The sequence below is a fragment of the Passer domesticus genome, chromosome 1 (genome assembly GCF_036417665.1).
Source record: "Passer domesticus isolate bPasDom1 chromosome 1, bPasDom1.hap1, whole genome shotgun sequence".
Taxonomy (NCBI): domain Eukaryota; kingdom Metazoa; phylum Chordata; class Aves; order Passeriformes; family Passeridae; genus Passer; species Passer domesticus.
Window position 1 is genome coordinate 83,815,159 of NC_087474.1, and position 14,384 is coordinate 83,829,542.

At 37.1% G+C, this 14,384-nt stretch overlaps 1 protein-coding gene and 1 long non-coding RNA gene across 2 annotated transcripts in view; one reads left to right on the forward strand and one right to left on the reverse strand.

The window, feature by feature from the left end:
• Window positions 1–841: 841 nt before the first annotated feature.
• LOC135304890 (uncharacterized) lies at window positions 842–13,235 on the reverse strand. Its single transcript, XR_010366134.1, has 3 exons — window positions 12,961–13,235; window positions 7,612–7,776; window positions 842–3,644 (listed from the first exon to the last, which is right to left on the reverse strand). It is a non-coding gene; the product is annotated as an uncharacterized LOC135304890 (long non-coding RNA).
• CDH12 (cadherin 12) overlaps window positions 12,839–14,384 on the forward strand; it is a 710,660-nt gene continuing 709,114 nt past the window's right edge. The window contains exon 1 of the mRNA XM_064427694.1: window positions 12,839–13,262. The gene's annotated coding sequence lies outside the window, so the exon portion shown is untranslated. The remainder of the gene's footprint in view (window positions 13,263–14,384) is intronic.

A 14,384-nucleotide genomic window follows, 5' to 3' on the forward strand; every position in this document is an offset into this window, starting at 1 on the left:
TTTTCAGGTATTGTGTAGTTTATTGTTGCCATAAATTTGTTGCCATAAAATTTATTATTGGCATATTAAAAGAAGGCAGGAAGCCTAACTAATAGCTGCTTTAAGGGGCTTTTTCACTATAGTATTACAAAAATTATTGAAGTTAAAAAGTCTGTTCAGAACTTGAACTGTAATTTGCTTTGAAAACTTTACTGCATGCTGAGTGAACTCATAATTCTAAATGTTTGTTTCTGCATTTCAAACAGCATAGTTTACTATACTGATGAAGTAGCCACAAGGTAATTTTCACATTTCAGCAATGGAGATCTTATCATAATATCCAAAAGGCACATACTGTGCTGCCATCTGCTTATTTTTTTTTTTATTAAACTGAATATGAGATCAAACTTTTTACAAAATATGTTGTTTAAAATATTTATCACCACCGAGCGTCTGTGCATGGTAAATATGGATTTATTTTTAGCTTACAAAAATGTTTTTCTCAAAAAAATTTTGATAATTATGTTTTATAATCACTTTATTAATCCTTAAACACAATGTGCTTTGCTCTTTTTTTTTTTTGTTTTACAAAAACTGGTTTTGATTTTAATTTTGTTTTTTTGCCAGAAACCAGCACATATAAAGTGAGGAGAAAACACACACAGACACACACAGACACACACACACATAGACACCCAAAAAAACCCACAAAAATCTACAAAATGTCAAGGACAGAAAAAATGAAGGCTTATGAGAAAGGGAGAAAAACTTGTAGCAACTATGAGTAACAACTTCATTCAAAATGGGACTTCTGCTAGCAGAAAAGAAAGGACTGAATATTTATAAACATGATGACAGACAAAAAGGCCCACAAACCTGACTTGTTTCAAATCATGTCTGTGGAAATCAGTCCATCATAACTTCTCCAGTGAGCAAACATTTTCATATCCAATCCTTCTAGTCACATCTAGGATTTTCTTGAGGACATGTTATTTTTATCTGATGTTTAACAAATATCTCAAAACCTGTGTTTTCTCCATCACCCTAAAAGGATAGTTTCTACTTCACCTTCTTTTTTCTTACTACACAAAATTATTTTAAACCTTAGGAGAAGACAAACTTACGATTTACTGTCATGTCAACTCCTGGAACAAAGAAGAGTTTCCTTTGTCATACACTTAGTGACTCAGTGAAAGCTACAGAAAAATATCTGTTCCCATGAGCTGATTTTCTGACTTACTGCTGGAAAATATACTTTGATTTCATTACACAGCTTTGTGGTTTGTTCTGCCTTTTGTATAAAGGTCCTACAATAAAAAGAAAAATAATCCCAACATTGATAAGGTAGGTACCTGTCTGCACTGCAAAGTCAGGCCAGGACTGTAAATTTCTAGAAGAGGCTTGGTTTTGGTGCACAGCCAAAGATGGAAATCTTTGCATTTGTCTTATCATTGCTAAAACATAAAGCATTCATAGATTTACTTCACATTGCTTGTTGTTTCTATGTAAGACAACAGAATACAAGCCCTAACCGTTTACTAGAGACACAGAGAAAATTATATTAAAAACCTTAAAATTACTTCCAGAATGATAGCAAGTTATTCTTACAGACAGCATATTTTTTTTCTGTTTCTGTTCCAGGTCAGATATTTTCCCATGTTGTGCTGTTTGCATCTCTTTCTGTATAGGATGTTCTAGAACTTCTGCTTAGATCAAGCAAGTGAGACTTAGGACTTAAAGGAAACTAAGGAAGAGCAAGCGGAGACAGAGCTGTACTCTGGGACTGCCTGAATGGTTGTAAATGCAAATGGTGTAGGCACCTGAATTGCACCCCTGATGACCAAATGCATGATAAGTTCTTAGATGTTAATAGGAATGGTCAAAGTTGATTGTGAACACCAATTTTCAGGAATTTACATAATAACTCTTCTTGCTCCCTCTGCCCTTTTTATCTCTGTTTTCTCTGCAGTAAGAACTTCACATTTTCCTGAAACCAATACTTTTCTTTACCTTTATCAAAAGAAAAATGGGACTCCATATATAACACGTAATGAAAATTACTATACTGTATGCAGCTAATTTGAGAGTCCCGTTTCTGCCTCTGGAAGGGACAAGTTACAAGTTGTATCAATCTGTACCTTAATTTTATATAAGTGTTCAAAAACTTGCATTTGGGTGAAGTTGATCCTCTGTAAGGGCACAAGATATTTGGCAACAGCATTAAAAAAAAAACCTCCTCAGAGGCTTAACAATAAATTTACATGTCATAAATTATGTAGATTTTTGAAAGGACAGTTTTTCATTTTGGGTCTCCGGTAACATCAGGCATTGAGCAGAGGGTGTTGGAACAGACAACCTCTAGAGGTAATTATCACTAAAGTGATAATTATGGAAAACAGTGATCATCAAACAGAAAAGACCATCATAGTGGCATTCCACTTTCCCCATTCTCTCTACCTGCAAAATAGTGCCCTTGTGGCACTATTTTCTACAGTTTTCTCTCCTATTTTGTGTTTTCATAAAGCTTTCCATTCTTCTCCAAAGTTCAGGAAACTATATTATACAGCACCATTTGATGTAGAAAGAACCACACAGCACAGCAAACTCTGTCATCCCTTTGAGCTCTGTTCTGGCATTAGAAACAAAAGCATATTGAAATTTACTCACAATGTTATACTTTCAATTATTATAAACATAAAATACCTTCATGCTGCATGAAAACACGAGGCAGTCAGCTTTACTTACAAACTAATTATATTTTTTAACTATCACATGCAAAAAAATTCTGAAGATCCTTATCAGTATCACAAATTATTTCTCATTTGAGATTTTAACAAAAGGCAACAAATAAATAAATTTAAGTGATGCATTTTCATACAGAAACTCCTTCCATGCAGTAGAATATTCTAAATTATCACAAACACCTTCTCAGTCTTAGAGTTTATATTTTTTTCTAAAAGCTTATGAAAGTGGGATCTGGAAAAAATAATGCAAGGTTGAACTGTCATGTTTTCTTTGCATTTAACATAAAGATAAACATAAAAATATTTTATACTCTTGAACAGTTTCCTCAGATACCTCCTTCCCCAATGCTGAAATGCTTCCTAAAAAATTGAGACTGTTGCTTTTAAAGAAGAAAATACTATATAATACTTAAGAATCCAAGGAATACTTTCTAAAAAACACCAAAACCCAGAAAAGGAATAAAACAAAATATTTTGTGACCTTTCATTGTGAATGCTTCATTACCTGCTGCCTGCTTCATGGGTCATGTGGATATAGAGCTGTTGAATCCATTTGTGATTTTAGAGGAGGAATTGATTAGGAACAACAAGGATGAAATAACTGTTAATAACTGTTAACTGGTGAAGAAATTATTAAGGTTGACATACCTAAGGCTACCTAATAAAACAAATTTCCTGCCTTTTTAGATAGTTCTGAAAGCATTAGGTCCCTAAAAGATTTGACCCTCACTTATATGTGCTACAGAACTAGAATATTATTTCCTCTGGATAACAGTATCCAAGGGAAGGCAGTTTTGGAAAACTCATGAAATCCTTGAAGACTGAAGAGCTCTAGAGCAGACTATCCTTCAGGTTTCTTGACTGAAGAACCATAGTAATTCTTCCAAGCATCCTCCATAATTGCTCATTACTTAAAATGAACTGTCAAAATGAAGAAAGAAGTGTAAATTATTGAAAGGGAAAGGTTTTAAAGTGAGTATCCTAGCTGCTGCTAATTTAAGCCATAATTCTATGGACATAGAATCCATCCATATATAGGGTTACAGCTACAATTCAGGAATTTCCTGAAACAGATGTTTAGAACTGTGGAGGCTATAATTGGAAGGTATTCCTATTGACTGTTGTTTTTCAAATGTTTATTTTTGTCCAGTGTTATAGATAGAATGCTGGGCTAAATGAGTCTATGTTCTGATCCAGTACAACAGGTCTTACTAAGCAGGTGGATTTTCAGGAATAAGATCTTTAAACAGTAAGGACTTTTTAACCCTAATTTTAACAAAAGAGGCATTTTGTCATAGCATTGTTTGCATTTTGCTGAAATCCACAGGAAAGAAATTGCTTCACTGTTGTCCCCCACTTGGTATGCTAATAAATAAATAATACATTTGGCAGTGAGTGGTCTCTTAATCTCAGTGACTGCTGGTAAAATAAAAGGTGGCCTGCAATCAGGAAGGTATTTTTAGTTGAAGGAACTTCAGCATGAAGTATGATGTTTTAGCTCTAAGATGTCAGAAGCAAATCCTTATTAATTCTGACCTGTCTACATTTTGCATATTTCTGATCAACTCTCTGGTCGTGCTGCTCTGTCAGACAATGGATCTTGGGATTCAGAGTAAATAGACCAGCCAGAGCAGGCTGCCACTGTGATGGGACCAGAGCCTGGATTGACATTCCACAGTTTCTTCCCCATAAAATTCTTCTCAGCGTCTCCTCAGCCTTGCAAAAAGAAGTTACACATATCCTGGTATGCAGTAATATTACAGTTTTACTTGTTGCTTAATGTTTTCACTGATGCTTTCTTCATCATCCTCTGGGCACAAACACTTTAGTATTTTAAACCATCTGTTAAATTAACATAGTTTTTAAGAAAAGTATGCTTCCATAGCTTCTGTTCAGCTTCCTTTACCAAGTGCACATTTGCAAATTGTGTAGTGTCTATGTGTCTGCTCTGAAAGCCCCACCAATTAAGATTTGTGAATATTGAACAATTTTGTTCTTAAAATTCTGTAGACATGAAATTAAGATTACATTCTTAAAACAGAAATGCTGCCACTTTTTCTTTCAGCTTCAGAGAAATTATATATTCAAGCTTAAGGACCATTTTGCATTTAAAAGAGACGTGTGTGGAGGTTATTCATAATGCCATCCTTCTCAAAAAAACAGTCTGAATGAATTCATCTGGTCTCCAAGACAACAGCCATGGCTTTCTTATGCCAAACAAAGGTTCTAATTAATGTCATCTAGGTATCTGCAGGCATCATTGCTGATCTATGGTCTTTTGTGTCTGATCTATCTGAAAAATGTCTGTGTTCCATAAGAAAAGGGAAGATGTGTCTATGTTGTGAATATAAGTGAACAGATGAAAGTGAGAATAATTAAAAACCATTTTTTAAGAAGGCAATAGTGATTTTTTTTTGTCCTCTTCATAGTTCTGTTGATAATGTGAAAATGGGTCCTTTACACTCCTGACTATCAGTTGCTGTTCTTTTTACAACACTGAATGACCATTATGTTAGATTACCTATGAGTTTTCCTTAGGGTTTTGAAGGCACCTCTGTTCCCTTGCTTAGTTTCTTCTTAAGGGGATCCAAGAGCTGGAGTGCATACCCAGAATAGTTCCATTGTTTCTTGTGTGCAGCAAAAAATGAATATTGTGTTTTGGTTTGGGTTTTTTCATTGCTTCGTTGAACTTTGTAAAGAATGCCTAGAGGGTTTGGTGATGGTTTTTGGGGGGCAAGTACTGGGGATTTTTTTTCAGGGGAAAAAGTTGGTTTTTAGGTTGATTAGTTGGTTGGTTTTGTTGGAGTTTTTTCATTGATTTTGGTTTTGGGTTTGGTTTGGTTTGTTGGAGTTTTGTTTTGTTGGAGTTTTTTGATTGTTTGGTGTGGTTTGTTGGAGTTTTTTTATTGAGCTTGGTTTTGGGTTTGGTTTGGATTTGGTTTGGTTTTCTTTTGTTTTTTTAGCATGCTTTGACTGCATGACAACATTATTTGAATTTACTGCTTTCACATCTTACATGGATTGGCAAAATAGTGTGATGGTTACTTTTACCCGGCTTTTTGGGGTCTTTTTTGCTCTTACTTATCCTGTTATACTATAGTTAAGTCCACTGTAGAGAAAGACAGTTTCTCTGCTGTGATATTGTGATATTTTGTTTGGACTGTGTAGGCACTTGAGAAGCTAATTCAGTGGAGTGTGCTGGGGTGGCAATGCAGATTGAGGTTGTTGACAATCTTAAGTGCTCTCACTCATTCTTGGTCACAGCAGTGCTGAATTGAGAGTATCAGTTTTATCTCCTTTGAGTAATGCTTTCTGTGCTGTGACTCTCAGCTTAGACCAGTATGTTAAGAGCATAGAGATTTGGGAGAAAATAAACCCCCTTGCTCCAGTGGGTCCTAGGGAATCAGAGGGACTGGGTGCAGCTGGGCTTAATTTCTGATTAGAACCAGTTTGGAAATATAAGTCTGATTGTGTTCAGTAAGACTCCAGATGAATAAATAATGTGGGCTACACTCTAATCTGACCTGATTCACAATGAGAGAGTCACAAATAGTGAGTTTTAACCAATTAAACACTAAAAGTCTGGATGAATTAAAAAGGAACTTTCAGGAACACAGGTTCACCAATAGAGCAGCTTACTGGAGCAACAGGTTATGGATTCTTTCAAACTGCTGATGATAAATTTACTGTGCATGCAAAATGTAAGTGTACAGCACAGTGAACAAGAGTTCCTGGGTATACTCCAGCACAGTTGGATGTGTAAATCCTATCACAGAGGTGTCCTAACTTTGGGGAGAAAATAAGAGCAAGCCTCATCCACTTGCATGCAGGGTCATCATATTCTTATTCTCTATCACTGAGGATTTCAGATGCCAGTTTATACTTCTGGAATAAGTGGAGGTGAGAGTGTTGTCAAATATTCTGTTACTGCCATCATAAATGGAGGAAGGAGACAATTTACGTATAAATGAAGGATATCAAGATTTACAAAGAATTATTGTAAAGGCTCTGGGTCATGCACAAGGACATAATTGAACTGGGACATATTAGAGCCCCACTCTTCCACCTGAACTACTGCAGAAAAAAGGGCTGTCTGGCTTCCGCCTGACAATGTGTCACCACCTCAGCAGACCATCACGTCCACAGAAATCCCATCTCACCCACAGAAATCACATCACATCCACAGAAATCCCATTACCACATATCTCATGAAAATTCCTTTACCATGTATCTCATATATATCATGGCTATAGGCCTCATTCCCACACAGTGTCATAAAGCACATTTGGAGACATCTGGATGATCCCAAAATGTACAGCTTATTTGGACAAATAATCTTTGAAAAGGAAAAAAATGAGGGAGAAAGTACATATGCATGCCAGCAGCCCAGCTCTTGGAGTAGAGGAAGGAAGATGAGAAAATTCCAAATAAGTTGATTAATTCATTTTTTTCACACAAATACAACATTTGAAGTCCACTTCAAGGCATAATGGTTATCATGATTCTGGATGCCATAAAATCATTTCAGACTGGGGAGACGATGGATGTAGCACAGTTTAGGATGTGGTACTAATTTGGCAGAGCTGATAGTTTCCTGGGGAATAGAGAGGGTTGTGAGCTTTCACTTTTATTCACATATCTAGAAGAGTGCAATGAACAGGCAGCTCAAAATAATATCTTGTATAAACCATACAGAAGAACTCACTGTTTACTCCTGTGAATGTGTCTAAGCATGAAATTCCATTAAAAATGGACAAGAAAAAAAACTAGAATTCATTTTTGTTTCTGAAGGGTCCCTTTTCTTCTTGTGCTTGCTTACTTGTTTCTTTTTTCAGGTAAAATAGTTTTGGATTCTATTAGTTGATGCTTTTAACTGCTCTCCACTCACCCCCTTCCAGTGAGGCCATGCATTTCCATCCAGGAGGGCTTTGCCTCTTTATTACTTGCTCTGATATGAGCAGCAGCCCATGGAAAGGACTAGAGTGAACCATATAATATCATTACTATTAATGGGCTCAGAAAGCACAGTCCATGAAAATACACTAGTTCAAGCCTGGAAAAGAAAAAAAAAGAAAAAAAAAGTAGAGTTTTTACCTCATCTCATTCAAATGATGAATGAAAATGCTGAACCATTTCTACAAGACAGATGAACACTCTGAACTGAGGAAGGATGTTCAGGCAGAGTGCATGTGTGAAACCTATGGTTATGAAAGATGACTGCAGTATCTTTCTGTATCAGTATTAATGATGCTTATAATGCATTCCTGAATATACACATTTGCTTACAGATACAGATAGATTTGAAGGCATGTCATGCCTTGTGGCTTTTTTCTTTAACTAATGGATTATTGAAAAAGGCTGCCATAGTTCAGCTTCCTAACTTCACTAATATAAGTTGAAAAAGTTTGGTTATCATTTGACAAATGTTCCTGTCTACATCAAATCCTCTGAACCATGTAAATTTTTATCCTGAGATGTGCCAAAGTACTTGAGAATAATTTGGGCAGCTGCTGAACTGTTACTCACTAGTTCACAGACAGAACTTTCACCTCTTCCTTTCCTTCCACTTTGGTAAATTTGGCTAGAAAAATGTTAGCACAGTGGAGGAGGTTTGGTTTCACTAAAATATTTTATTTATCTTTTAACATGTTTTTTGTACTATAGTCACAAGTGCACTGACACATTTATATGGTACGGCATGGAATTGCTGAGATGGTAATATAGTACACAGAATATCCAATATTACTTTTAAGTGATTGAACTGTTGATGAATTGATCTATGTGAGCCACACTTCAGTGTTCTCTTGGTAGCCCAATCCAGGTGACTGGTGACTTTTGGACTGCAGACCTTCTTGACTAGCAGAAATACAATGAAAAGCTGGCAGCTTGGGAAGCAAACACAAGAGATGCAACAAAAAAAAAATCCCATTCTGTGTCCTACTGGCATTCCCCGACCTTGACCCAAAAGAAGTATTGCAGTTATCACTGCACAGGAAGCTGAGAGTAAGTTCAGTAGTTCCTCACCAGAAAAAGAAGGGCTTCAGGCAGTGAAATTTGCATAGTAAACATGAAATTCACAATGCTCTCAACTCTGAGCCTCAAGTTCTCTGTCTGAGAGTGCTGCAACTTCTTGTTCAGCAGGTACTGGAGTGCTGTTTCTTAGGCATATAATTTTATTCTATTTACCTTTTAACATACTATTCTTTTATTGGCTACTGTCTGATGAAGATTTTTTACCGGCAAGTATTTATACTGAAGAGAGCAATGAAAAATGTCTTTTCTCCCACTAATTCTTATCAGGCTACAATCGTTATATCCTGATTAGGATTTCCAGTTGATCCACAATATATTTATATTGAGGAAAAGAACCCAAGAACATATGTTCTAATTTTCATTAGTGATTCAGGACTTGAAATCATTTGAGATAAATTCTGACATGTTTCTTCTGGAAGAAAGTTTTGAACCATCACATCAGCTTCAAACAATTAGCATTAAATTGAAAAATATTTATTAAATTAAGTTCATGCTTTCAAAATAACCTATGAATTCAGAAGGGAGTTGCATGAAGAAATATCTAGAGTAAGTGATGCTGGTATTGTTCACCTCTTCAGCAAAATATGACAGGCTCAAACAAACAGATAAAATTATCCAGGCTTAGAATAGATTGAGAGTGATTCTTCACGGATGGCAAACAGAGGCAGCAGAGATTCTTCCAAGAATAAAATTAAATTGTGACTGCAATTTAAAAGGTGGAGCTGCTGCGTATGATGGGATTCTTTACAAGGGCACTACTTCAAAATTTTATATATCACAAAATACCACTTTGCTTTAAAAAATGCCAAGGGTAAGCAATAGTGACTGCCTATATAACAAGAGAAGCTTGAAATACTTTATGATGTCCAGGCATGAATAGTAGAAATAAATGTTAGGTCTCTAAGCAGAATCTGATGTACCCAGAAGGTAAAATATAGACCAAGCAAAGTCCATTAATTTCCCCACCAATTTGGGGCCAAATCTGTCACAAAATTAATTCATTTAGTGGAAAATGTTACCCACTAAGACAATACAAATAGCTCCAAACTGTAAAAATAAATACATGAAAATTAATAGTCATAATAAAAAAAGTTGCAATGCAAAGCATGCACTGGAGAAAAAAATATCATGAAATGTCAGTTGAAATAGGTAACAGCTAAGAGCTCACTCTTTAGGAAGAATTCATTCTAATAAATCTCTTAGTTATGTCATTCAAATATTTCCTGTTGACTCACAATATATATAGACAAAAAATTAAGAAAATAATAAATATATATGAAAATAACTTAAGAGTTAATTAAACAAAAGAGAATATTTTAGTCAACTTTATCAAATTTACCATGCTTTATTGCAATCTTGTATGAAGGCTAGGGCTAGAACAAACAAATGCCTATCTAGTCTAAATCATATAATTGGAAATTCCTGTATCACATTACGTCATTTGTGGTCATGCAAGCTTATACATTTATCTAACTTTAACTTAAAAACATAGTGACGGGAAAGTCACAATATTCCACTGCAATTTTTTTCTTTAGTTAACTATAAAAATGTGCTTCTGATTCACTTTTGCTATTATATTCTGGCTAAACAGATGGAAGGTCCCTCTGAAATTTTTTGTCTGTTTTTTTTATTTGTTTACAGACCTTGATCAGTACTTAAATTAGCCTTTCATGAATTTGATAAGATAAATAGATTTATCTCCTTGTATCCTTCACTTTGTGATGGCAATTTTTGAATATAAAATGGAATTGGAAGCTAAGGTATTATTGATTAGAGCCAACCTCAAAACTTTTTTTGCCAGACACTGCTGAGAATGATAGCTCTGTAAGTCATGAGAAAAAGCTCATAGAGTACTTGATTCTTTGACTGATCGACTTCTAATGTTATTTTTTACTATTATGCACATATGCATCCTCATCTGAAAATCTGCAGATGACCCCAAACGGAGTAGTGCAGCTGACACACCTGAAGGATGGGATGCCATCCAGAGGGACCTGAACAGGCTCAAGAAGTGGGCACACTTGGACCTCAGGAGGTTCAACAAGACCAAGTGCCAGGCACTGCCTCTGGGTCAGGGCAAACCCTGCTATCAACACAGGCTGGGGGATGAGGAGGCTGAGAGCAACCCTGCGGAGAAGGGCTTGAGGGTGCCGGTGGGTGAGAGGCTGGACATGACCCAGCCATGGGCACTCACAGCCCAGAAAGCCAAATGTGTCCTGGACTGCATCCAAAGCACCGTGGCCAGCAGGGCCAGCAGGGCCAGGGAGGGGATTCTGCCCCTCTGCTCTGGTGAGACCCCACCTGGAACCCTGCATCCAGCTCTGGGGCCTCAGCACAGGAAGGACTTGGAGCTGTTGGAGTGAGTCCAGACAAGGCCACCAGAATGAGAACTATGAGAGAGGAGATTTAGATTAGATATTCAAAAAAAAATTCCTAAGGTAGTAGGGCACTGGATGTTTGCCCAAAGCAATCAAGGATGCCCCATCTCTGGAAGTGTTCAAGGCCAGGCTGGATGGGGCTCTGAGCAATTTCATCCAGTGAAAATTGTCTCTGTCCATGGCAGGGGGATTGGAACTAGATGACCTTTAACATCCCTTCCAACCCAAACTATTCTATGATTCTATGATCCTCTGAATGTTTTCAGCAAAATCCAGATACCATATGGAATGAATGTATTCAAACAGTTATTGCGGTTTTTCAGTAAAATACTTATTCTACTTTTGTACTTGTCCAAACAAACAGAATATACTTAGCCACATCAGGCTCTTATTTGTGTCTCCATCCATTTGGCCTCAACTCCAGTAAAAGACAAAAGAAATAGCTAAAAGTTCTTATCTATTGTATACAAGTCATCTCATCATAGAGATTTCTTCCTGTTTATTCTTCAGCTCTACCAAAACGTCAAAACATTTTCCTTTAGAGACATTTATTTCTCAGTATAGTGTCTTGCAGCTGCCACCTGCAGCTGCCACTGTAGCATCAACATGAGATCTGTGGGTTGAACAACTCCAGGTCACAGCCTGAAATTTATCTTAGTTTCTCCTCTCTGTCCTCTTATGTACCAAATGGTTATGTTATTTCTCTGCTTGTCATGTTATGGACCCCTATTACCATTTTACATATTTACAAAGGATCAAATATAATTTTAGGTTGTCCTCTAAGTTTACTGGACTGCAAGAGTATGATGAAATAGGGATTTTTCTTAAGTAGTATGAAGATGTAATGGGTTGACATTGATTGTCTGCTAGCCACTCTCTCAATTCTTCTTTTCAACAGGACATAGGGGGAAATAAGATGGAAATTCTCAAGAATTGAGATAAGGACAGGGAGATTGCTGATGGCAATTACCCCAACAAAATGGACCCAGCTTAGGGGAAAATTAGTTTCATTTCTTGCCAGTTAAAGAGCAGGATGGTGAGGAAAAAAAGAAAAAAGTAAGCCATCTTCCCTCCATTTCCCCTTGTTTCCAGGATCATCGTCAGTCCTTCATTCCTAAGAATCTTCTCCTTCACAGAGGGACGCACAGGAATGGGAATGAGAGGGCGCTCAGCGCACAGCAGCTCCTCTTTGCTGATCCCTTCTTCCCACCTTTCCTCCTCCAGCCCGGGCCATTCCCAGTGGCCGCAGGGACAGCGCAGCCGGGCCGGGCTCTGTGCCAGGCCGCAGGGCCATCCCTGCCGGGCCTCTCCTGCCCCGGCCCTGCTCCCGCTGTCCCCTCGGGGCTCGCAGCGCTGTTTCTCGCTCGCTTCCCCTGGCTCAGCCCTGGCTGCCGGGCAGCGTTTTGCCCTCCCTTGGCCAGGCTTTCCCCGGGGCTGAGGGGCTCAGCCGTGCCCTGCGCTGGGGCCGGCCCGGGCAGCGCCGGCACAGCCCCGGCCCTGCCGCCACCAACGGGGCAGGCAAAACCCAGCTGAGAGGAATGAAATAATGAAGATCCATCAGCTACTGCTTTCTTCCTCAGCTCTGTGCTGTGTTACTTCCCCATTGTACAGCACACAGGAAGGGATTGGAAAGCAAAATGAGGTGTGTTTAGAGATTTTTTTTTTTGGTCAGAAAGAAAGGATTTGTTGACGCATTTAACAGGTTGTTCTAGATTAGTCTGTTTCAAGGTAGAATAAAAATAAACTTAAAGTTCACTGAGTTGTGTTGTTAACTGGTAATGTTTATAGACTAGTAATAGTTTTTAGTCAAGGTGTCTCTGTCTTACCTTGATTGTACACTTTTAATCTCCTGGGTCTCTGTGTTAAGGAGTTGACAACTGAGGATATAGAATCCTACAGCTTGATGTTGTTGTTGTTGTTGATACTGATAAAATATTCAAATTGCCTGAAGTCGAAATAAATTTAAAAAAAAACCACAAAAAACCTAAGGCAGGAAGCAAAGACAGAATATCAGGTCATAGAAGTCTGAGTCTGAGTTTGCTTCGTGGAGAATCAAGGTATTCCTCCCAGAAGGTGTTCTCAGACATCTACCTACTGCCAAAGCTCCTGAGAGTTAGAGAGACTGCTGGTAAGCCCAAGGTTAAATTATCCTTGATGTTTTGGCTAATTTTCCAAAGAAAATTTTGTAAAGTATGAAAATTAAGGGCAACTTCTGCACTGGTAAAAGCACGTACTTAGAATAAGTTTTTATAAGGAGACTAAAGATTGAATGAGGATTAAGAGAATATGATTTTGTGATGAATGTTTTTTGAATAGGTGTATGTAACACTTAAATAAGAAGTACCAAACAGAGCTACATGTATAAATGTCTGTGAGATAATTCTGCTCTTCTATAAAAAAGAAACCATCCTGGAACATACTTTTGGCACAACTAAGACTGATCAAGTTAACTAGATTCACAGTCTTATTTCTACATACCATACATTTGCAAGTATGTGATGATACTTGCTAAAAAGCTGTTAAAGTGGCTTGTCATTTCTGGCTGAAACTCTTTGGCTTGTCCTATTTTATTTTTAATAAGTACCCTTACTGCTTTTTGTAATTTTTGTTGTTTTGGAGGTTAGGTAATTTTTAAATTGAGGTAAACCTATGAAGCCATTGGCTTCATCTACAGAGACAGATGTGCTGCATTTTGCAACACAATGTGAACACACAGTACATTAATTAAAAGCATAAAATATCATAGGTAAATTTTACACTGGGCTACCTCACCTATATAGTAAATCTCTGCAGAAGAATTCTGAGAAAAGAGTTAGAATATATGGGAAACCATTCTGTTTTTAACAAAATTGTATATCATTGTGGATAGTTAACTTAGGAAGGCTACCACACAGAATGCTCATATTTACAGCATATAGGATTTCCATACATTTATTGTCATTGTTAATTGCATATTGATTGTCATACATGCATTATTCTTAAATGATGTGTATTGAGAAGTGTTTGCTAAATTTTGTGAGTGAATCCTTAGAAGAATAAAAACTAATCTTAAAACATTAGATTAAAAAGGTGGAAGAGTAAAGAGAGAAAAGTTGCATATTTCTCAGTTATTTCTTTGAATATATTATTTCTTTAACTCCCATCACTCACTCATCCCTAATTCACTGACATAACTTGACTCTTTCTAGTAAACCAAAGCATTCTAAAGATACTATGTTTCAGATCAAGACATGAAAATAATTATTCTTGC